Raw genomic sequence first — 19,747 nt, forward strand, 5'->3', positions numbered from 1 at the left:
GAGTATGTGAATGTCAAGGTGAGGGTGCACGTCTGCATGTGAGTGTATGTGTGTAAGAGCTTTTTAAAGAACGAACAGAAAGCAGCCAGTGTACCACTGCACAGGGCAAACTTAATTCATCCCAGGGGAGATGGCTCTTTGTTTCGAAAAATACATCGTTGGCCCCCTTGAATGTTGTAAGTGGCCTGGCAAGCCCTGGAAGGCAAGGGATGGAACAAAGAGAGAGCTGGGTTTCTCAGCAGAATTTCTGAGGACAGCCCGGGAGGCCGGAGGGCGGGGGGGCACAGAAACAGGACAAAAGGAGGTGGGAGGAAAGGCTAGTGAGCAGCAAGAGGGCCCAACGGGGAACGGGGCAGGGGTTCCACACAAAGTCACGGCCAATGCAAAATTACAGTCCTAGGAACGGTGATGTCTGACACTGAGTTTTAACCCGCTTCCTGTTGTGTTCTCTGTCCCCACCGCCCCGAGTCTTCAGGCGACTGCGTTCATGCAGCCGACGCTGGAGGTCTGAGCCACAGGCAGGGGCTGGAAATAGTGGCGAGGGTGGGTACAGAGCATGGTGGCCTGGGAGTCTGTCTGGGCAGCCAAATACCGGGGGAGACCCTCCTCGGCATGTGGGATGTGAGATTAAATGATCTATGATGTAAAGTAAGGGCTAATCTGTGGGCGTCTGGGCTATAATGTGCCTGTAAGGACACTGTGACCGTGTGAATAGGTTTACATCTGTGCCATCTGGAACCACATGAGACTTCGTATCGATCTTACACCATCAGGTACTCCTCTCTCTTGTTCACTCAATCCCTCCAGGGCAACTGGATCGGATTCTCCCCAATGGGGATCTCATCTGCATTAACAGCGTTAGTCACTACCTGTCCCTGGATATTTGATCTGACTTCAGAGATGTGTTTTGACTGTCTACCTATCATGTCTTCAATGTCTCCAAAGCACCTCGATTCAACGTGTGTCCAACTGAACTCTCTACTTTCTCCTCATGACCTACTTCTCGGCCAGGATTCTCAGGAGACGGCTCCCGTCGGCTCAAAACTTGCAAGCAAGAAACCGGGTCACCGCTGGGTCTCTGTCTTTCTCAGCACCCCTTTATCCAACCCTCCACAAGTCCCGTGTGTGTGCCCGCCTAAACAAGTGGTACCCGACCTCTCCCCATCGCCGCTGCCATAAGCCTCGTCCAACAAACTTGCTTCCCGCCTGCACAGCTGCAATTTTCTCCTAACCCGTCTCCCTGTGGCCTTGACCTCCTCCAATGAGATTCCCACTCTGCAGCCAGGAGTGAAATTGCAATTTAAAAAATTACATCCAAGTATTACACGCAGTGGTAGAGAACAATAGATCTCCACCCCATATTTACCCCAGTCCCCTTAGCCCTTACTCCAGAGGCAACTTCCAGCCCCTTTAGCTACTATTTACAGCACCTCTGATAGCTTTTGATAACACTCTTCCATTTCGGTCTCCTGACCTATAGATCTTAGACGTTATTAATTGAATTCCCGCTGTGATAGGTGAGGGTTTAGCTCACAGAAAACACTATTTAAATACTGTCCATTGAAGAGCCAAGCAGTGTATTAGGATTATATTCTCTTTTTGGATATTGTGTTCCTCTGGAACTTCCACCTGCCCTTTGTCCTTGTGCTACTTGCCATTTTCCTATTTGTATTGTCCCCAGCCGCCCCCCCGCCCCCGGCAATCATGCTTTATATTCTGTGACATTGTCCCTTCCCAGGAGACTCCCCCTCCGATGGGGACAATTCCCCCTTCAATCTGCCACATTGCCTCTTTCCTGGAATGTCTCTGCTGCTCTTCTGGGTTGGTCCATTGTTTCTGGGACATTACATATTCCTTTTCCTTGGTTTATTCTGTTATTTTTGCTGGAGCACAATCTCAAGCAATTTCTCTTAAAAAGGATGCACTGGAGGTAAATTTCCTGAGATGATTTTTCTTCTTAATTGATCAAGTCTGACCCAGCATACAAACTCTCATGGAAAATCATCCTCAAAATTTTGAGGACATGAAAATATTCCATCTGCTATTGTTAGGAAAAATTTGATGCCATTTTGGCACTCGACCCTTTCCAGGTAATACGTATCTCTCTTCCCCAAAGATTTTAATGGCTTCTGTTTCTGCGGTTCTGACATTTCATGTCAACATGTCTGCAGGTGGATTTTCACGCATTCATTTTCTCGAGCATTCAGCGGATCTATTCTGGAGACTCGTGTCCTTCCACTGTGGGCACATTTCTTGTATTATTTCTTTGTTAATTCTCCGTCTTGCACCTCCCCCACCTCCCCCTTTAAATTAACATTTTCTGGAACTACCATCAGTCAGTTACTGAAATCCTTAAATAAATCCTTTATTCCTATTTTCTTCTTGTATTTCCCACCTCTTTTACCTTGCTCTTATGTTCTGGGAGATCTCCTTGAATTTATCTTTTAATTCTATTGAACTTTTTTCATTTGAGCCATTCATTGTTTTATTTCTCAGAGCCCCTTATTATTTGATTGCTCTTTGCATTCTGTGTGTAGGCGCAAGGGGGGAGGGACAGAAGTCAGTGGATTTCCTGCCAGATTGCTTTAGGCCCCACATGTTCCTCCCACCCTCCTTTGCACACGGTGGCATCTCTGAGATCAAGCCTCTCCCACGTTCTGTGGGATCGAACTGTTTTGTAAAGAGAGCCCTCAGACTGCTCGGAAGCCAGAGGTCCCTTGAGCGGCTCCATCAACACCTTGCTCCTGTCCACTTTTTAGCTTCCAGAAATTCATTGAAAGGTCTGGTCCATGGTATCTCTTCTCCTGGTTCTTTTCATCACCGTGAGCATATATCCTTTTTATTTCTTTCCATGCTTTTGGCAGCGTGAGGAGAAAAACGAGATAAATGTACACGATCAGTCAGTCATCTGTAAACGAAAGTCCAGGCTGATCTGTGTGAAATGCAAACCAGATCACATCACCCCCTTTCCACCTGCCACTCCCACCCCAACTTTCGTTTAAAACCCCTTAATGGTTTCCCACTGTTCCCTGACACGGCTGTGGGCTCTGCTTGGTTTCCCCCCACTTACCTCTTCAGCCTCCTCTTGCTGCAGCCACACTGGTCTCTTGCTCCTTCTTCCTTCACACTTTTTATTGAAGTATTACACATACAGAGAAAAACACACGTGTTCTAAGTATAAAGCCGCAAGAACTTGAACGAACCAAAAAAACCCACGTGACCAGTCCCCAGAGCACAAAACAGAGAATCACAAACTCCAGAAGCCACCTTTGTGTCCCGTTCCAGCCTCTCCTTCCCCAGGGAGAACTATTCTCCTGACTTTGAACACCGTGGGCTAACTCTGCCATTTCCGTACTTGATACAGATGGAAATCCGGTGTCTATGCTTCTGTTCTGTCTGCTTTCACTTGTACATAGACCTATGAGATTCACATGGATATAACAAGCATTATTTATTTGCATTTCTGTGTAGCGTCCCAATGTATGAACATACCACAACTGATCTATTCGGATAAATTCATCCACGTTACTTACAAGCACTTAAGCCGTTTTGAGTTCTTGACTATTACGGGCGGTACAACGAGGAACATTTTAGCACATGTCTTGGTAAACATTTAATATACCTTCAGAGTGGGTCACTGGCTATCTATATATTCAGCTTTAGTAGACAATGGCAGATAGTTTGCCGGAAAAGTCCCAATATACGTTCCCACCTGCGACCCGTGAGGGTTCCCGCTCTTCACAGCCTCTTCAGTGTTTGATACTTTGTCTTCTTAATTTTAGCTACTCTGGTAGGTGGCAGTGGTGGTATCTCATTGTAATTTTCATTTGCATTTCTCTGACAACTAATGAAGTCTAGAACCTCATCATATGTTTACTGGCCTTTGGAAAATCTTGTTTTGTGAGGTGCCTTTTTTTAGAAAAAACTGAATTGTCCTGTTTTTTTCCCTATTGATTGTAGCCATTTAAAAAAGCATATTCTGAATCCAAGTTCTTTGTGAAATATTTGAGTTGTGAACATCTTCTCCTGCTCTGTTAGCTTTTCACTCTCTTGCTGGTATTTTTTAGGGACAGAATTTCTTGATTTTAGTACATTCAATTTATGATTTTTTTCTCATTTAAAATATTGGCCTTTTTGTGTCCTGTTAATGCAGATTTGCTTACTCCCAGGTCACAAGACTGGTCTCCTATGTTTTCCTCTAAAAGCTTTACTGTTTTCCCTTTCACATTTAGCTCTGCAAATCGTCTGGAATTGATTTTTGTGTCTAATGGGAGGCAGGAGTCTAGAGACACTTTTTTCACATGGATATCCAATTGCCCCAGCACCATTTATTGAAAAAGCCACCTCTTTCCCACTGGACCATGGTGTCACCTTTGTCATAAATGTGGTAATCATCTACGTGTGGTCTTTTTCCAGACTCTCTGCTCTGTTCCACTGGTCAATTTGTTTATCCTTGTGCCAGCAGCACAATGTCTGAACAACTACAGCTTTATTAGAAGTCTTTGCATCCAGTTTTGTTTCTTTTCTTCAAGGTTGCCTTGGCTCTTCTTGGGCACTGTATTGGCCATGCCCCTCTTCTAACCCCAGGGCCTTTGCATGTGTCCCTTCTGCTGAAACACCTTTCTCTCCTCTCATCTCTTGGTGAGATCACATCTCGGTTGTCACTTACTCACAGAGGCTTTCTCTGAACTCCCTGACCAAGTTAAATACCCCGTGGAAATCCTCATAATACCACCCACCTCTCATTTGTAACACTGATCACAATTCAATTTATACTTATTCTTGTGGTTATTCGATCAATGCTTATTCCTTCTCTAGTCTGTCAAGCTCCATAAGGAATGGGATCATGTCTGCTCTATTGATCAATACGGTTCCCAGGCTTAGCACAACTAGTTGCAAAATCAAACCAAAGTAGCCATTTAATACTTTTGAGTAAATGAAGGAACGAGTCCCTTACTTATGGCACTTTGAGTGTCGTGGGTGCCTGTGTGTGTGATGTGTGTGTGAGTGTGTGTGTGAGTGGGGGAGCAGTAACAAAGAGGCCAGCTTAGGAGCTGCAGGTCAGGGGAGAGGGACCCACCCTCTCCAGCTGTCCTTACCCCTCCCTGTCCCCTCCGCTTCCCACCCTGCACTGTCCAGCACTCCCAGCAGCCTCTGTCCTTTCTGAGTGGCTGGAGGAAGACGCTGGTCTCCAGCTGCCTCCGCTCGGCTGCCCTTGTGCAGTTGTCTGCCAGTTGTGCGCGCCGATTACTATGAATGCCACCATCTGGTACGCCACGTGGACATCATAATCTTTTCTTAATTACATTAGCAGCGCAATCAGTTACTGCATTACAAGGCCGGCGATGAGCTTTTAAATCTTGGTGGAAATCATAAATAATTGCACTAAGTACCAGGCGCCAGATGTGTGTGCCAACTTTGGTTGCACTAGATAAATAGTAACCTTACAAGAGTGTTAGACAGCAGGCGGTCCGGCCGGCCACCAGGCCACACCACACCTGGGGCCCCACTGCAGGAAGGCCCCCACCAACCGTGCACCTGAACAGAGGCAGGGAAGGGCTCAGAGGTGCTGTGTGTGTGTGTGTGTGTGTGCGCGCGAGCGGGGGGGGGGGGGGTACCAGGCAGAGAGAGGCATTCTCAGAGCCAGAGAGGGAGCAGGAGGAATGTGGAGAAAGACAAAGGGAAAACGAGGTGGGTGGATGGGAAAGGAGAGAGAGAATGGGAGATGAGAAGGAGGGAGGCGAGGAGGAGGAAAGAAAGATGAGTGGGGTGAGAACAGGGGCCCAGAGAGAGAGAGACTCAGATAGAGACAAAAAGAGACACACTGAGAGACACAGAGGAATGGCTGAGACCCAGAGATGTAACAGAGACAGAGATAAACAGAGTGTGAGTAAAAAGTCCCAGATGAGCACGGAGGCCAAGAGGACAAAGGGCAGGCCTTGTTTCCGCTGATCTTTCACTCTTGGCCGACAGCTGGGAGGGATCTCAGGCACCAGCTCAGCTCTTAGGGCAGCTGACATATGGTTAGAGGGTGGATGAGGCTATCGCCAGGCCTGGGGGCTTCCAGCAGGATGCTCAAGGCTCTGGGGGGAAATGCCCCTTCCTCCTTTCTCTCCCTCCTTCTGAAAACCTCCTGCGTATATGATGGAGGCAGGGGGCTCTAGAGGATCCAGAAGAAGCAGTTCTGGTTTGTGCAGAGGTAGCTGCTAGAGTTGCTTTGGGTGAAAGAAGGCTCATGATCGGGGAGGTCTGTCTGAAGAGGTGACTTTTAAGTTGAGATATGTATGATAAGTCACAGCCAAGAGAAGAGCGGGTGAAAGAAGGAGAGAGTGTTCCAGGAGAGGGGAAAGAGCATGTGCAAAGGCCCAGTGGCAGGAAGGAACGTAACATGTTTCAGAATCAGAGAGAGAGAGGAGCGCCTGGGTGGCTCTGCCAGTTAAGTGTCCAACTCTTGGTTTTGGCTCAGGTCATGATCTCAGGGTCCTGGGATCAAGCCCTGCATTGGCTCCACACTTAGCAGGTAGTCTGCTTGAGGATTCTTTCTCCCCCTCTCTCTCTGCCCCTCCCCCGCTCACTCATGCACACACACACGCTCTCGCTCTCTAAAATAAATAAATCTTAAAAAAAAACAAAAAACCTCATACATCTAAAAAAAAAAGAATCAAAGAGAACAGATATGGCTCAAGCAAAGAAAACAATGAAGAAAGTTAGGGAACTTTAGGTAAAATGGATGGTCAAAGAAGTGTTTGTTTCTACTCACTCCTGAAATCTTACCAAAATGGGCTTTAATGGAATTTAAAGATGTATAAACCCACAGGATAAAGAGAATAGGAGAGGAAACAAAAGCAGATGGAGTTATTAACTAAATTTTGGAAGCTAGGAAAATAGATGATGGCAACTGACTTGCAGAGCAGGCAAAGCTGAAATCTGAGCCTGCAGGAAGGGAAGCCAACTAGGAGCAAACCAATTGGCCCCAGGGATCTGGAAAAGGCTCAGGGATGGAGCTTAGGTACTTCCGAAGGGGGCTGGGAGGGAGTAACACAAGAAACAAGGTTCAAGCCTCAGTTGGTCAGGGGACCAGCCACATCCCCCACCACAGCTATAGACACGAGGTTTACCCTCCGAGAGGTTGGCCAGAGACTCTGGACTTGCACCATCAGCTGAGCAAAGAGTGAGGCCCACACTAAAACTAGCATCCCTGTCCTCTCCTGGTGCTCACAGGATGCTGGCAGAGGGGCTTAGAGCTCTCTCCATGCCTCCTTCTTTCTCCAGGTCAGGCAAATGAAAAACTTCTTTTCTGGGAAAACTGTCTGGCCCAAGGAAAGAGGTCTACAGAGACCACCAAGGGCCCTCCAATGAAATAGCCAGTGTCTGTGAGATCACCCTGGGTGAACCCTACCCACGTACACAGAGCTTCTAGTCAGGTCCATACACAATACTTTGAAATACGAATGACAGCCAATTATCACCAGATATCTGTAGAAGACTCTAGAATGAAAGACAGAGACCAGAGATTTAGGAAAAAGTGAGTAGGAGGAAAGAGAGACAATACAGGGAGCCAGGAAACATTTGAATAAACCTCTATAAATAATACCCTCTGAAAGATAAGACACTGCAGCCAAAAAATGAGATTAGAATGTTATCTATGTATTTTTTAAGTGAATGTTGAGAGAATATGGAAAAGCTGGAAGATAAAGTTAAGAGAACCCAGAAGTTAGAATAAAAAGATAAAGATAATTTTTTTAAATAGAAAGTAAAATATGAGAAAATTTAGGCATATTATTATGAAATTTTAGAACACCAAGAATAAAGAGAGATCCTAGAAACTGCCAGAAATGAAGAAAGTTGTACACAGGAATTGGGAACCAGAATGATATGGAATTTCCAAAGAGCAACTCAGGAAGCTAGAAGATGTGGAGTAAAGACTTACAAAAGATAAGGGGAAATAATTTCCAGCCAAGAATTCTGAGTCTCCCCTAGTTATCAGTTAATTGTGGAAGAAGAACAAATACATTTTTAGACTTGCAAAATTTAAAAATATATTATCAGCGCCTCTGCATTCCTTTTCAGGATGCTAAGAAGATATGCTACAGCTAATGAGGGAGAAAACTAAGAAAGAGAAAAGCATGGAATATGGGAAATGAGATCCAACAGAAAGGCAAAGGGAAAACCGGGAATGATGGGAAAGAAATGTACCAAGATGACAGTCATATGCCAGGGAGGTCTTGAGAAAAATCACCCTGGAGCATCACGGGAATATGGAAGTCCAGAGGAAAGCTGTGTCCAGTGGAGAAAAAAATTATGATAGATTACCTGATGAGGTTGACCATACTGGGAGGGGCATTTTAGTTCATTGGCAAGTTTGAGGCAGAAGTGGTCAAGAATCAGAAAACCAGGGGCGCCTGGGTGGCTCAGCCGTTAAGCATCTGCCTTTGGCTCAGGGCGGATCCTGGTGTTCTGGGATCGAGCCCCACATCTGGCTCCTCCGCTGGGAGCCTGCTTCTTGCTCTCCCACTCCCCCTGCTTGTGTTCCCTCTCTCACTGGCTGTCTCTCTGTCACATAAATAAATAAAATCTTTGAAAAAAAAATAATCAGACCAGGTAAATATAAAAAACAAATGAACTATTAACTCTGGGAAAAACAAAAGTTGTACAGGAAAAGAATGTATTAATAGTACACTACATGGCTCAGCTGTGACTAATCTCTGCATGGCCCTAATTATATAATATTGAGTATTCGATTAACAAAAGTTGTGATGTAATCATGTTGGAAGGATGGGAAGGGAAGTGTGATGTAATGTAAAGGAACTAAATCTTCATCTGATTCTCACTAGAAGGTCAACAGACTTTTCTTTAAAAATGTGGAACTAGCAGCATAAACCATTGCCTTGAAATACAAAGGCAAATAGCAGAAGAGATCACTAAAACCTGAAAGTTGCAATCTCATGAGGGGAAACTGAGGATGTAATAGGAACCCCTGTTTTTTGTTCTAAACCTTATGCTGCTATCTAACTCTATATCATGTACATAAACTTTGATATGTAATTTAAAAATCACTTTTAAAAAGGAGAAATTGGGAGGTGGCTTAAAATGAGGCTAGCAAGATGAACAGGAACCTGACCCAGCAGGACCTCAGGCCGTCTTAAAACAGTTGAAACTGTTGCCAAGAGCAATGTGGAGCCACAGAGGATTTTCAGTAGGGGAGTGACAATGCCAGATCTATTTTATGATCCAGCCAACCAGAGCTAAGAGGCAGCCTGCCTGTGCCAGGTCAGGTTCACACATGGGACTAAATATGCTTTCTACCGAGCAGCGCTCTCCTGCCCTATCCGGAAGCAATATATTCCACAAAGGGTATGGTCTACTCCATTTCATCCATTCTTTGTGCCAGTGGTGAATGTGGACATGGGACATGGAATCCCAGTTCTGTCACTTTTTAGCTCTACGACTGTGGGCAAGTTGTTACTCTTTTTCTGAGTCTCAGTTTCCTCAACTGTTAAATAAGGATAATAATAGAATGGAACCCGGGTGGTTGCCGGGAAGATGTACACAGTTAGCGTAAATACAAAGCACACAAATTCCTCTCTACTGCGGGATCAGAAAATGTGCACAGGATAAATTGGTGGGAAAACTGGAAAGAATGGTCCCTCAAACAACCTATCCACTTGAGGTGCTCCTGCCCAGGCTTACCTCATCTGTTGTAAATGAGATAGTTTTTGCCTTTCCCTTAAAACAAACAAACAAAAAAAAACCCAACATGTATTCAGACTGATGTGGGTTTGAATCCCATCTTTGCCACTTACTCTTGTGGGAAAACTGTCTCACTCCTCTGAGTCCTGCTTTACTGATGAAAGTGCAACAAGACCCCACTCCCAAAGGGCTGCTGTGGGGAGCCAGGGACACAGACTGCACAGGTCTACAAGAAATATGCCAAGAAAAACCCATCACCCCCTTCCTGGTGTTTCCACAAGGATGGGGCTCCATCGGTGTAACCCCAACTCTCGGCCCATCCACTCACTTCTCCCTGAAGGAGGGGTGGGACTTGCTCTGGAGGTGAGTTCGGGGTGGAGAACAGGGTGCAGCTCGGCCCCTTCCCTGCTCCGTTCTCAGAGCCAGCTGTCCACGGGAAGCCCCCATTCTCGACATCTCCTCCAAGCCTTAAATGCGCAGGCGCAGGCTTGATCCTCAGGGAGGAGAGGGCTCCACTGTGGGTGGGGAGGCTCATTCAGGGGAGGGTTACCATCTGATGCATCGGGCTTACACGTATTGGACTAGGAGTGGAATTTGGGGAGCAAATTAACATTTGAGGGCTGCGGGTTTGGGTGGGGCTATGCCATCAGGTTGTTTTCACCGGTGAGTTGCTGCTTTGATACAGGCATGGGCCTCAGCACAAGTGGGTTGTGCGGGTCCATCCAGGCCTCAGGGTAAGGGCTGCTACAGCTTGCCCTGGAATACACAGTGCGCACTCTGGCGTGGGCCACGCAGGTGGCTCTCGGCAGATGTCAGCAGCTGTGGGGCCCCAGCAGACAGGCAGAGCAGGGGGGATGCTCTGATTAGAGGGAAAAGAAAGCCCTTTATCCCTGTCAATATACTGTATTCGTTTCTGATTGCTGTTCTAAGAAACTAATACAAACTTAGTGGCTTAAGACAACACAAATCTATTGTCTTACAGTTCTGGACGTCACAAGCCCAAAGTGGGTTTCGCTGGGTCAAAATCGAGGTCTTGCGAAGGCTGAACTGCCTCTGGAGGCTCCAGGAGGAATCTCTTTCCTTGCCTTTTCCAGCTTCTAGAAGCCCTCTGCACTCCTTGGCTCATGACCCCCTCCTTCATCTTCAAAGCCAGCAGCCCCGCATCTTCCAACCTCTCTCTGCTTCTGTTGTTATATCCGCTTTTCTTCACCCTGAACTTCCTGCCTCCTTCTTATGGGGACTCTTGGGATTACATGTAGACCTCACTGGGATAATCTAGTCTGATCCTCTTTACTTTCAAGATCCTTTACTTAATACGTCAGCATATCCCTTTTACCATGACAGGCTCTGGAGACTAAGACATGCACATCTTGGGAGCCATCATGCACCTACAATGTTATTTAGACCTTAAGGGGAGGACCAACTACTTTTTGTTTTTACTCTTGTTTTCATAACATTTATACTGTGCCCGAGTCCCATGTGTGCTGCACAACGTACACACGTGAGCCTCCACCTTTATACTCTTAGTATGAGAGTAGGGTAGAGAGCACAAGTAGGCGGCTGAAATTCCATGCCCTTCTATGTTGTTTTATGGTACATTCAGGGCCAGGGGAAGCTGCGCATTTATGTGGCTATGCCCATAGGCTCTTACGGGTCATGCTCCCCACCATGTGGTCCGAAGTTGGCTCTGGAATAATCATAGCCTTGGATTTTAGAGATCCAAATTGAGACTTCACTCTCAGAAGAACAGCGTATTTTATTAATGTACAAATAAAAAGGAAACGGGAATCTGTTACAAAGAGATGTGCTGTCTTCTTAGGTTCACAGAGAAATAACTCAATAAAATGATTGTAAACCCAAAAACTACAGAGAAGTTAAGAAATCCTGTCCTTGGAGGATTTTGTCTCTAAGAATTAAGTTGTCCAGAAAGTTGAGGTTATACGGAGAAAAGAATACTTCAGACCATCAGAGCAGCAGTGGAAAAAGAAAACAATTAAAAACAGCCCCACTGAGTGGAGGAAGAGAAACACTGAGGACTTTGGAGCAGACTGGATGGCTATGAAATGTCAATCAAATGGGACCTTGAAGGCAGAAGAGACTAATATGAAAGGGAAAGGTAGACTGAGCATTACAGAAGGGGCCACATCTCAGCTGTTATTACACCAGCAATGGTGCGTGAGGAAATACGCCAGAGAAGACTGGAACGATTCTCCCCAAGGGAACCATATCCAGGGAGCCTGTGGGAAATGGTCTCTTTCACACACACACACGTGTGTACACACATGTAGAGGCATACCCATGCACGTGCACTCACACACACGTACCTACATGTACATCTGCACACACACACACACACACACACACACACACACACACAGTGTATTATATCACTGGAGCAACTGGGACCTCTCAAGACACCAGGGCATCTAAACCAAGGAGTTACAGAAAATCTGGACAAATTTGAGAGGAAAGAGGAAGAAGATCAGCACAAAATACTAGAAGCATTACAAAGTGTGCCTCAAGGTGATGGAACCCGTTGTAGCTGGAGATCGGGTTATTACTTGGCCCCTAAGAGAATGGCCTGATAAATCTAAGGACTGAGGACTGTTTAAGGCAGTGGTTCACAGCCCTGGCTGCACATGAGAATCATCTGGGGAACCTTTTCAACACAGTGACACTTGAGCACCACCCCAGGTCAAATAAATCAGTCAGCATCTTAGGCAAGGGTTCTCCCATGCGAGGAGGCATAAGAGTCCCCCAGAGGGCTTGATAAAATACGGATTTCTGGGCTCCACCCCCAGAGTTTCCGATCAGTAGCACTGGGGAGGTGCTCAAGAATCTTGACTTTCTAACCAATTCCTAGGTGATGGTCAGGCTGCTGCCCAGGGACCCCACTTTGAGAACCGCATTTTTTAAGGAAAGGCACTGCAAAGGTATGACGGATGGAATGGGGGCCGGGCAGGACAACGAGAGATGGAGGCAGGCCTAGGTGAGATCTCCGGGGCAGGATTATCCTATTTACGAAGTGAGGCCTGGGCACGATTTGTTTGCTCAGGGGATGCTTTCCGTACGGCCAGACCTTCTGACTTCATTCTCTCTCCCTCTGGGAGACCTCCTAAGACAAAAACAGTGCCCTCCTGAAAGGTGAAACCCCGGAGAACATGAAACTGCAGGGAAAGGTCTCCCTGAGGCACGGAGCAGAATGAGTCGGCACCCTTCGAGCACACGGTGGGGATCTTGGTCCTTGCCAGGACCCCAGGGAAACAGGTTCGATCGAACCTTCAGTGCCGTGGGCGGTTTTGCAGCAAAAGCGAAGCATGGAGATGAGGACGAGAGCTTCTTTAGAACAGTGGTTCTCACACTGGAATTTCCTGGAGAGCTTTTAATCTGCCCTGTGTAGGCTACAACCCATACCAATTAAATCCGAATTTCTGGGGGGTGGTACCCAGGCATTCGGAGTTTATAAAACTCCCCAGGGGATTCCAAAGGGCAGACAAGTTTAAGGACAGGACCTTGCTCTTCAAAGTGTAGCTGAAGAACCAGCAGCCCGGGCTATTACCTGAGAGCTTGTTGGAAATGCAGAATCTCGGGTCTTATTCTAGACCCGCTGAATCAGAATCTGCTTTTTATCAACGTCTCCAGGGATCTGTGTGCACATAAATGTCTGAAAAGCACTGCTCTAGAAGGGCCTAAGCAGTTCCAAAGCAAGAGGCACTGGCAGTGGGAGCTGGGCGCAGCCCCAAAAACACCTACTCCAAGACACATGGGAGCTGTATCATTAGAGAGAGTTCTGTGCATCACTGGCTTTCCAGAAACATGAGGCTCTGTGGAACAATGCTAGAGGGAAAGAAGGTGATCTCAGGCAAAATTTGCCAAGTTGTCAAAAGTGGCTGCCTTCGGCAAGAGGGGTAGTGAAGCAGGAAACCTGAATTTTTGTTTTCTGTATAATCTGAATTTCCTAACGTGTGTGTGTGTGTGTGTGTGTGTGTGTGTGTGTGTGTGTGTTTGGGGAATTGGTAAGGATTATGTTGATGGTGGGATTATGGGATATTCTTTAACATTTTCTTTATTAAAAAAATCTAATAAATGGTAGCATTTTTTAAAAAAGCAATATACAAAGCAAAAGCTATTAGAAATACCAAGATGAATTTGGCAAAATCACAATCCTAATAGGATACCTTAATATTATTGCATCGCTTTGTCAAATCAAGTAGGCAAAAAGAAATAAAAATATGGAAGATATGAGTAATTTCATTAATAAGATTATTTACAAGATATATTTCAAAATCTATCACCTACTTACATAGAATACATCATCTTAGATGTTCCACATGGCATCTTTTTTAAAATGAAAGATTTTTCTAGCCCACGAAGGCAATATTAAGAAGTTTAAGCCACATGAGGGCAGAGAACATGACTGTCTTGTCACCACTGATTCTCAGTGCCTAGCACAGTGGCCGCCATAATGTCAGTGCTCAATAAATATTTATTATAGGAAGAAGGCTACATTTTCTCACCGAAATGCAATAAAATAAGAAGTTCATGAGGCAAGTTGAACAAATAAAAAGCTCAAAGCATTTAGAGTATGAAAGAAATTCTCCCTCAGATAATCTTTAAAGTCAATATAATATCAATTGCAACTCAAGAGGACTTTTCATGGAATTTTACAAAATGATTCTAAAATTAATATGGAAGAACAAATATACACAAATGGACCAAATAAACATTAAACATAATCTATGTTTCTGTCTGTAAGATTCATAACTTCGTAAATTAAAATGGTGAGAAATTAAAATGGTGTGACATTGGTACAGGAGGAGACAAATCAATACGTAAGAGAACTGAGTAGAGTTCAGATATATCCTGTCCATTGATTTACTAGTCTAAATAGGATGCAATATCAAATGCGTGAGGAAGTTATACACCACTCGACAGAAGCCTCCCATATGAAAAAATAAAAGTAGATCCTTACCTCGCACTATCCATAAGGAAAAAGTTCCAATGGGTTAAAGTCCTAAAGCAAAACACAAAACAATTGTGTTAGGAGAATTATAGGAGATTGTACAATCAACCTGGGGTGTGGGAAACTTCTTAAATAAAGCACAAAAACCAAAAGCCATAAATGCAACGTTTAGTAAAGTTGACTACTCTATAAGCCATAATTCTTAACAAATCATTAAGAAAAAAACAAACTATCTAGACTAGGAAATGGACAAAGAATATGAACAGGCAATTCACAGAAAAGGAAATGCAAATGGTCAGTAATCGTATCAGAAAAGAGGTTTCATTTTACTAGTAATCAGGGGACTAAATGCAAAGTAAAATAAAGGGATAATTGCAGCCATGAGTTCAGCAAATTTTTTTCAAGTTCAAGTATAACAAGTGTTGACGGGATGGGGGTAACAGATTTATACATTATGACAGGAATATAAAATGTCTATGAAAATGTACATAGAATGGCATTCCCACTTTGAAGGGCATTTGAGCAGGATCAAAATGAAAAAAAATGCATATTCTATATCATGACAATACCACATCTTTGCTTCTATCTTACAGAAACACTGGCATGCATTCCTAAGGCAGCCTGTACACGATTTTAACTGCAACATTCCCTTTAACAGCAAAATCTGGAAATAATCTTAGTGTCCAAGCAAAATGTGGTTGAATAAACTATATTAAATCCATACAATGCAATAAACTGCAACAGTGAAAATCAGTTTGATGCATAGATATTGACAGGGAAGATGCTTATTACTGATAGAAAAAGATACAGAATAGCATATACAATAGGATACTCTATAAGTTTTAAAAAAAATCCACAGCAAAACAAACTGTATTTTCTCTAAGTGCATATACATCAATGCCAAAAAATCTGGGGTGCCACTCAACATGGCAAACTGAAATAATGTGGCACCCCTTTTTTCTGTCATCTAGAATCTTACTAGAAATTCTATATAAAATATTCCACAAAGTTTTCAAAATACAGACCTATTCATTCTCTCTCTCTCTCTCTCTCTCACACACACACACACACACAAATACATATAAATGAAAATGCCCAGATGTGAGAAATAAAGAGGGATGTTTTCAAAAGCCAGAGCTGCAGGTGTACAAACCGAGGCTCACTAGCCCTGAAGTGAGGAGACCAGCTATTAAATAGAGAATTAATTTGGAGAAGTCTTAAAATAATGTGGAATTAGATTTCTAGACAAAATAACATACACAGTGTGGGAGGGAGTGGTCATCCGATCCCTGAACAGGTTAGGAGGAGGGTATGAATACCGACGAACTTCCGACTTTGGTAGTTCAAGCATGCGTTATAAAAATGTAAGCTTATCATCTGAAAGCAGAGAAATAGATGCTAAAACTTCTAAGCCACTGGAGGAGAACAAAGGAAGGGAGGGAATAAAGAAATCTGATCCATCAAATACAAGGCAGAAAATAGGGGCAGGGAGAGAATAAATCAAGAGAAGGCATAGGAAAGAGCACAAAATAAGGTTATTATTATATTACATTAATATACTATAATATATTATATTAACAAATGTTCATATTAAAAATAAATGTAAGTGGACCAACTCTGCCAGTTAAAAGACAAAGCTGCTTAGATTGGGGGAGAAAAAAAGTGAACAGCTATAAGCAATGTAAGATTATGTCTCAGAAAGATTGAAAATAAAAGAACAGAAAATGGTATATCAGAGAAATTTAATTAAAAAATAACTTAAAAGGTGGTGTAGTTATATTAACATCTGGCAAAATAGATTCTGAGGCAAAAGCAGATAGAGATAAACAGTGATGTTACATAATGATACAAAACAATTAAGGGAAAAGATGTAAGAATCCTGGGGCACCTGGGTGGCTCAGGCGGTTAAGCTTCGGACTCTTGATTTTGGCTTGGGTGGTGATCTCAGCGTCGTGACGTCAAGCAGCGCACTGGGCTCCATGCTGGGCATGGAGCCTGCTTTTCTCTTCCCCTCTCTCTCTGCACCCCCCCCAAAAGATTTAAGAATCTTAAACTTGTATGCACCTAACAACAACCTCAAAATGTATACAGCCAAACATGACTGGAATTATAAGGAAAAACAGACATATCCACAACCACAGAGGGAGATTTTTAACGAACTCTCTCTCACATAAATGTCAAGCAGTTGAAAAATAAAATTAGTAAAGATAAAGAAGACTTGAATAATACAGTTAACACACCTGAACTTGTAAATCTGTTTAGCACTCTGTGCTTAAAATTTAGAGATGAATCAATCTTTTCAAGCATCTATGGAACAGTTATCAAAATAACCAAGAACTAGACCAGACTAGTCTTTGAAAACTCAAAGATGTGCAGACCACACACTCTGACAACAAATAAAATTAGAAATAAATTACAAATAGATGGCTAACACACCCCATTTAGAAAATTTAACAAAAATAAAAGTACCATATTTTAAAAACACTGAGTTAAGTGTCCAATTCCAGTAGTTAGCAAGAGAGTAATTAAGTAAACTCAAAGGACAATGATAAAAATGAGAATAAAGAAAACAGGAATCAATCATGTACAAATTAAATTAACAGTAGAAAGAAGGGGCACCTGGATGGCTCAGTCAGTTAAGCATCTGCCTTTGGCCCGGGTCATGATCCCGGGGTCCTGGAATCAAGCCCCTCATTGGGCTCCCTGCTCTGCGGGGAGTCTGCTTCTCCCTCTGCCTCTCCCTCTGTGTGTTCACTCTCTCTCTCTCTCTCTCAAATAAATAAATAAATCTTTTAAAAAATTAACAGTAGAGAAGATTTTTTAAGTCCCTAAATCAGTTCTTTGCAAAGACTAATAAAATATCTGAACTTCTACCATGATTTATCAAGATAAAAGAGAGAAGGCACAAATAAACAATATTAAGGATGAAAAGCAGGGGAACAAAACTTCAGATATAATACATCACAGGAGGACACTGCAAAGAAGTTTATAACAATAAATTAAAAATTTGAACAATCTCATGAATAGGTGTAATTTATAAGAGTGATCCAAGAAGAAAGAAGAAACCTGCATAGATTTTTTAATCACTAATAAAATGGTAGCCATAGTTTAGAATCCACCCACAGAAACAAAACAAAATTATCCAGCACTGATGATTTTATAGGTCAGTTATTAAAACTTCAAGGAATAGAAAATCCTTATTCTTTGCAACATGTTTTAGTGAATGGGAGGAAAAAAAGGGAAAGCTCCTTAACACATTTTAGGAAGCAGGGACAAGCTTAATACCAAAACAGACAAGGAAGCGGGAAGCACTGCATGTTATAAGACACTCTTACTTATGAACATAGATGTAAAAATCTAAATAAAATATCAAATTGGGCAATGAGTGAAAAATGCAGCAAGACATTATAACAAGTAGGGATTATCTGAGGCACACACAAATAGTTTAGCATTTAAAAATATTAATGTAATTAGTCCAGTTATATATATATATATATATATATATATTTTTTTTTTTAATTTTTATTTGTTTTTTAAAGTAATCTCTACACCCACTGTGGGGCTCAAACCCATGACTCCAAGATCAAGAGTTGCGTGCTCCACGAACTGAGCCAGCCAGGTGCCCCACAGCCCAGTACTATTAAAAAAACAAACAACGTATTATCACCTCCTCAACATATGTGGGGAAAAGCATGTGATAAAACAGAATGCTTATTTATGAAAAGTTACCTAGGAAGCAGAAAGGAGCTGACCTGGTCCATAAGGGGCATGTATTGGTCAAAGGGCATACACTTCCAGCTGCAAGATAAGTAAGTTCTAGGGTACGTACAGCATAGTGACTATATATTTCTGTATTGTACATATGTAAGGAGCTAAGAGAGTAAATCTCAAATGTTCTCACAACGACCACCACCATCACCACAACAAAAATGGTAATTATGTGAGGTGAGGATGTACTAACTAACCTTATTATGATAATCATTTTGTAATATATACATATATCAAATCATCACACGGTACACCTTAAACTTGCACAATATTATATGTCAATCATATCTCAATAAAGCTGGAAAAAAATAAATTCAAAAAAAGGGGAAATCCCAACATACGTGATAGTTGGTGAATAGCAAAAGCATTTCTGTGAAATTCAGAAAGTAGCAAAAAAAGATCGCTATCACCACTTGCAGTCAACATTAGATAAATACAATTGAGGAGACAAAAGAAAAAAGATATATGGATTAGACATGACAGAATTGTCATTATTCTCAGATTTAAAAATCACTGCCTACGTTTGAAAAAATTCCAGGAAAATCTACCAACACCACTATTAGAATAATAGAGTTCCTCAAGCCTGCTAAATACAAATCCCATATATAAAAATTGATTGCATTCCTATACGCCAGTAACAGTTACAAAGTGTAATTCAAAAAGAAGACACCAGGGGCGCCTGGGTGGCACAGCGGTTAAGCGTCTGCCTTCGGATCAGGGCGTGATCCCGGCGTTCTGTGATCGAGCCCCACATCAGGCTCCTCTGCTATGAGCCTGCTTCTTCCTCTCCCACTCCCCCTGCTTGTGTTCCCTCTCTCGCTGGCTGTCTCTATCTCTGTCGAATAAATAAATAAAATCTTTAAAAAAAAAAAAAAAAGAAGACACCATTCACAATGACGACATCCATAAGATGTGTAAGAACTTTGAAGAGAAAATTATAAAACGTCCCTGAAGGATAAGGTCTAAACGAATGGATAACTAACTCATGTTAGTGGATACAAAGACTCAGTATGACAAAGACGGCAATTCTCTCTCACCAGCAACATAGATTTGACACGGTGTGATTCCAAAACACCAAGGGAGTTCTCCTCGGAACTTTGATAAGCAGATTCCAAAATATGTATGGAATCATAAAGGGTCAAGAAGAGCTTTCTTCTCAGTGTATGTGTGGGTAAGCTAACGTATTCTGTGATGTATTCTTCTGCCAAATATGAAGACTTGTGATGAAGCTAGAGTAATTAAAATAATGTGCCATTAGTGCCAGGACAACTAGGTCAAAAGAACAGTAAGGAGAGTCTGGAAACCGAGCCGCGTGTATATGGGACC

General features: G+C 43.0%; 1 long non-coding RNA gene across 2 annotated transcripts in view; it reads right to left on the reverse strand.

The window, feature by feature from the left end:
• Positions 1 to 1,724: 1,724 nt before the first annotated feature.
• Positions 1,725 to 19,747, reverse strand: part of LOC123788084 (uncharacterized) — a 36,622-nt gene continuing 18,599 nt past the window's right edge. The window contains exons 2-5 of one of the 2 annotated variants that reach the window (XR_015727543.1): positions 14,663 to 14,704; positions 3,268 to 3,418; positions 3,071 to 3,127; positions 1,725 to 2,854 (exon numbers count right to left, since the gene is read on the reverse strand). This is a non-coding gene — a long non-coding RNA (uncharacterized LOC123788084). Of the gene's footprint in view, positions 2,855 to 3,070; positions 3,419 to 14,662; positions 14,705 to 19,747 lie in introns of both variants that reach the window. The other variant, XR_006778407.2, reaches the window with a different exon arrangement.

This window comes from Ursus americanus, chromosome 18, assembly GCF_024610735.1.
Source record: "Ursus americanus isolate L20-20 chromosome 18, mUrsAme1.1.p, whole genome shotgun sequence".
Classification (NCBI taxonomy): domain Eukaryota; kingdom Metazoa; phylum Chordata; class Mammalia; order Carnivora; family Ursidae; genus Ursus; species Ursus americanus.